We start from the raw sequence: 6000 nt of genomic DNA, 5'->3' as shown, positions 1-6000 counted from the left end.
GGAAGTTAACGTCGGATGAAACGACAGTGGCGGTGGGTGGGGTAACGTGTTTAGCAATGGGAAGTTTCGCGGAAGGAAAGCCAGAGGACGCGAGAAGACTTAGTGATGAACTGAGCTCTTTCTTCTTGACGTTGCTGGGTGCACTACAGTTTGTTATTGTTTCTTTTCCTCGATTTCATGTTTAGTCAGATGCTTTATTTTAAAAGTATTATTGCGTCCAATGACAGGACAGAAGTTTCTAACAAACGCACGCGAATTCGATGGGAAATGCCATTGCACTTTATACAGAAATAATGTGAAACTGATAAACAACAACCATCGTTAAGGAATGAAGTGTAAATTTAAATATTATAAATTTTGTGATCATAAAAAAGGAAAATTATGATAAATTATATACAAAGAAAATAAACGAGTCAAGATTTAAAAATGCAAAAACATACTGGAATATGTTAAAAAGTTGTGTTAATATCAAGAGTACTAATATTTCAATAGATACATTTGAACGCTATTTTAAGAGTGTGAATAATCCTACTGATCCCTTTTCTGCGTAGACGAGGATGTTGTTGATTTTAAAGATAGATATGAGAAAATGAGTTTGATGTTATGTTTGCAGAATTGAATACGCCCATCAGCTCTGATTGTTTACTAAATGCTTAAACGCAATTGAATACTAACAAAAGTGGGGGCCCAGACATGCATATAAATGAATTTTTGATTCATGGGAAATCCGTCTTGTTTCCACATCTTCTTACTTTGTTTAAAAAGCTTTTTGAAATAGGGTATTTTCCACCGGCATGGTCTGAAGGGTTTGTTATACCGTTGCATAAAACCGGTTACATCAATGATGAGAATAACTACCGACGAATCACATTGCTGAGTACTATTGGTAAACTTTTTACAGGAATATTAATAAGAATAAGAATGGGCAGAAACATAATTATGATGTATATGTAAAAGCAAAGGCGGAATTTAGATAACGTATGGGAACTGTTGATAAGAGTTTCGTCCTGCATGACATTATAACTCATATGTTGAACCAAAGCAAACAATTGTACTGCGTATTTATAGATTATACAAAAGCCTTTTATTATATAGTTAGAGCAATCTGTGGTATCAATTGATAAAGTTTGAAATTAATGGTAATATGTTGAATCTAATTAAATCTATGTACGAATTGGTCAAATCAAAGGTGAAACATAATAATGTATTAGGCGATGGATTTAATTGTGCTCTCGGTGTAAGACAAGGAGAAAGTATGTCTTTCCTTTTCTCGATGTGTTTGAATGACATAGAATATATTTTTAAACATAAAGTTTTAGATGGGATGGATGTCAAAATGTCTAAGTTATTCCTTATTTTATATGCTGATGATATTGTTATATTTGCCAACTCAGCACATGAGCTTCAGTTAAGTTTAGATGCTCTACTTGAATATTGCAATAAATGGAAATTAGTTGTAAATACCGTTAAAACAAAAAATATGATATTAGGTAAGGCAGGGAAATTGAGAAATGATTTAAAGATTTATTACAATAACGAGAAATTAGGAATCGCCAATGGGTTTTCATATCTTGGTGTGGTGTTTAGTAAAGGAGGATAATTTTCGGATGCCCAAACTACATAAGCAGGCCAAGCGCTATACGCCATTTTTCAAATGAATAAATATCTTTATAAGTTCAATTGTCTATCAGTAAAGCATAGACTTGATCTATTCGACAAACTTATTGCCCCAATTTTAAATTATGCGGGAGAAGTTTGGGGTTTTGTCCAAGGTAATGCAGTTGAAAGAGTTCATCTACAATTCTGCAAACGTCTACTCGGTGTCAAAAAGACAACACATTTATGGGGAATTAGGAAGGTTAAGTTTTAAAACAATTAGATATATAAATATAATTAAATACTGGGTAAAACTATTATATACAGATAATAAGTACATAAAAAAGGTTTATGTTATGCTTTAAACTGACATGGAACGAAATGCAAACAAGCCGAATTGGTGTTCACTTACTAAAGACTTTCTTTGTAGTTTAGGTTTATTTAATGCGAGTTTTTTTCAAGAAATAGGTAATGTTGAATTATTTTTGTCATTAGTGAAACAGCGGCTGAAAAATAATTTCAGCCAGGATTGGCGTGGAAGACTTAATGCATCGAGTAGAGCTAGATTTCATATAAATGTATCAAAATTTAGACTTCAGCCATACCTCAAAATATTAAATGTTACAAAGTTCCATCAGCTTATGTCTTAATTGCGGCTATCCTAACACAGATTAAGCATTGAAACAGGCAGATGGAATAGACCGCAATCAAATATTTAAACGAACGTATATGTACCTTTTGTAATTTATTAGAAGACGAGAATCATTTTGAGTAAACGTTGTATACTGAACCCAGAGTTAGATATCTACCTAGGTATAATGGGCAACGTCCCGGTATGCATAAATTAATGGAACTTTTTAAGATCGATATTTCGAAGAAGCTATTTTGAAAAATGTAAGTGTGTATATTTTTAAAGCATTTGAATTTAGAATCACTACGTTATATTCCATTTAATGTGTATAGGTTTGTTGTAATTGTCATCTATTTGTTTGTTATAAAGTACACAGTAACTGAATCAAATGCTCTGATGAAGACAAAGATAAATAATAACTATTAGTGCACCTCTCTATATCTGCATTATTATGTATATATTATCATAACTAATTTATATCATTATTTTTCATAAATTGTTTTTTTTTGTGTTATGACTGCTTTTGTCACCATTGTATATGTACATGTTTTGCCCGATGGGTCTATGACTTTCTTGGAAATAAATGTTCTGTTCTCTTCTGTTCTGTTCTGTTCATGACTGTATTGACATTTTTAAAGTTGCATCCTTATTTTATGTTTTACTCTCATTATCCGCCAGACACACTTGTTCATCTATATACAATTCAATACGTATAGTGTGTATATATTTGGAGTTATTACCGATATAAGAAATTCCTGAAGTTGTCAAGGAACTGTCATCTTATTATCCGGGTAGCTTGCAAAGTGTCTCATTACACTAATAATTTCATTTTTGAATCATATTAATGTTATTTGCATATTTTAATGTAGTGTTAGATTGTCTAACAATGTCGTTTAGAAATCCAACAATCTTGTCGGATCTTAAATTCTAAGGTTGTGAATTTATGATTGCTATGATAATTGCAAGTGATTTAATGTTAATTGGCAGTTAATTGATATCACTACGACAACAGTAACAACCCTTTTTAACAAGAGCTGTCACAGAGACAGCGCGTTCGACTATTCCACCGCTTTTTCAGTGTAAGGCTTGAAAAGTTTTGACGAAACATGCATGTATCACTGTTAGATTAGATTTCAATGCAATACATAATGTGCTGATATATTAACATAAATGTGGTAACATGCAAAATTTTAACCAGAATTTTTAAGTCTAATAATAAATGGCCATTATTTGCAAAATACAGTTATCGAACTTGTTATTTCAATTAGATTGGGTGGTTGAATATCATTGTATAAAGTCTCAATGCAATACATCAAGTAGTTGCTGAGATATTATCCTTTGTGTGCTAACATGCAAGACCTTAACGAGAATTTCTAAGTTACATAATAACGGGGCAGAAAATTATATAATATGAAAGATAGAGTTATCTTACTTTATTTAATAACAAGTTTAAATGGTTGAGAGCCTGTGTGTAAAGTTTCAATGCAATACATGATGTTTTCGCTGAGGTATTGACTTAAAAGTGGTAACATGTAAAACCTTAACCAGAATTTCTATGTCGAATAAAAACGGGACCTTTTTCTGAATTTAATGCAAACTAGAGTTATCTTACTTGGTTATTTAAGTAGAATGGATTGTTGAGTACCATTGTATAAAGTTTCAATGCAATGCATCAAGTAGTTGCTGAGATATTAACCTATGTGTGCTTACATGCAAAACCTTAACCAGAATTTCTAAGTCATATAATAAAGGCCCATAATTTGCATTATATTCAAAAAGTGTTATCTTAATTCATTAATTTAGTAGATTAGATAGTTGGGAATAAATATCTAAAGTTTCAATGCAATACATCAAGTAGTTTCTGAGATATTAACCTATGTGTGCTTACACGCAAAACCGTAACCAGAATTTCTAAGTCTGTTAATAAAGGCCTATTATTTGCATTAAATGCAAACTAGAGTTATCTAACATGATTAATTATGTAGGTTGTATGGTTGAGTACCATAGTATAAAGTTTCAATACAATACCTCAGGTAGTTGTTGAGATATTAACCCATGTGTGCTTGCACGCAAAACCTTAACCAAGGTGTGACGCCAGAGCCGACGCCGACGCTTGGGTGAGTAGTATAGCTCTCCTTATTTTTCAAATACTTGAGCTAATAAGTGTTTGTTTAACCCGATCTGTATAAATAACTTATTATATAAATTATTATTTACTCTGCCGAAGTACCAACTTTAAAGCCTCAGTGCCACATAGAATTGAGTGAGTATATATCTATGATAGTGTAATATATGCTTCTGTTGACATTTGGAATTGCATTGTATTTGTATGATTAACGTTCATTGAAATCATTCGTACATGTTCATCCATACATACCTGTAATCTGATATGTGGGGTTTGTGTTGAAGTAATCATTTACTTTATATCATGTAAATAAATGCTTATCAGTTTTTCGCATAAATATTGTCATTTTCGCCGTATTGCTAATGTTGGAACTGCATAGTGCCTCGTGTAACATAATTGCATTAATGGATTTCCAAAACATAAATGTTATTTCCAGTTTTTATTGCGATATCATAATTACTTATCATAGTCTTTGTTGAATGCAAAAACTATTTCATAAATGCATTTTAACTAAAGCGATTTTTACGAACCTGTAGTTGTCTGCAATATAGGTGGCCATTTCCGTCAGGGATCACCCTTTGTTTTAAATACATGTGCAAACATTGCCGTTTGTCGGCGTGGCTTAGTACATTTGGATTTCAACTACATTTTTGACCGATTGAATCTTTTGAGTTATATACAAAGTTTTGATAAAGTATGTTTTAAGTAAAAAGGTACCAAATGGGTGTGTCTTGAAAATATACTTAACGTTTAACCAAATTTCCATTTAAACCGAATGCCAATAGAAAGATACTAAAAGTGTTCGAACTATTTGAATTAGTTTATGTACTGACAAATGTAGAGATCAGATTCAATATAACAGTTTAAATTAAAGCATGTTTGCTTCATGCAATTCCTTGCTTAGTTATCATTATCATGTTTTGTTGTTCAATTGTCCCTTTATTGTCAAGTGTTAACAAACTACGATTGTTGGACAGACAAAATTTATTTTTCAATTTAAAGCCAAATTGCATGATACATACATCTTGTTCATCAATCGGTAAACTGTGCATATGTGTTCGATAATATGTATCACACTTTAAACATCATTCCAGCTACGTCTCCAGCTTGTGGTTTTATGTGTATAAATATTTCTTGTTTTTTTTTTGTCTTGCGTTTAAAGGTATTTCAAATGAGATGCATCTATTTACTATTGTTTACTTCCCCTCTTGAAAGTTTATATGATATTGTCATATTTAAACAAACATTAAAATATATTAGCTTTTAAACCATTGCCAATCATGGTAAAACAAAGGTTGCGATTGAACAAAATATTGTCGCCGTTAATTGTCTCATGTATAATGTGTAATACATCACGATACAGTTTGGGTACAAGCATATGTATGTCAACTCATGTTACAAAAGATATCGTTTTCAAAAATAGTTAAATAACAAATGATACCTAAATTATATATCTTTGATTTTTGCAGATGATGTTCATAATGATTTTTTTTTATATAGAATTGATTTTAGAAGAAGAAGATATGTTAACGCATTACTTGTATTTAACTCTGACAAAATATCTTTGACAATGTTATCATACATTATAGTCAATGAACATTATACAAGTTTGAATAAATGTCTGTTAGATTGTGTTAAAAAAACAACT

This window comes from Mya arenaria, chromosome 6 (genome assembly GCF_026914265.1).
Source record: "Mya arenaria isolate MELC-2E11 chromosome 6, ASM2691426v1".
NCBI classification, from domain to species: domain Eukaryota; kingdom Metazoa; phylum Mollusca; class Bivalvia; order Myida; family Myidae; genus Mya; species Mya arenaria.
This window is presented reverse-complemented; position numbering follows the sequence as displayed.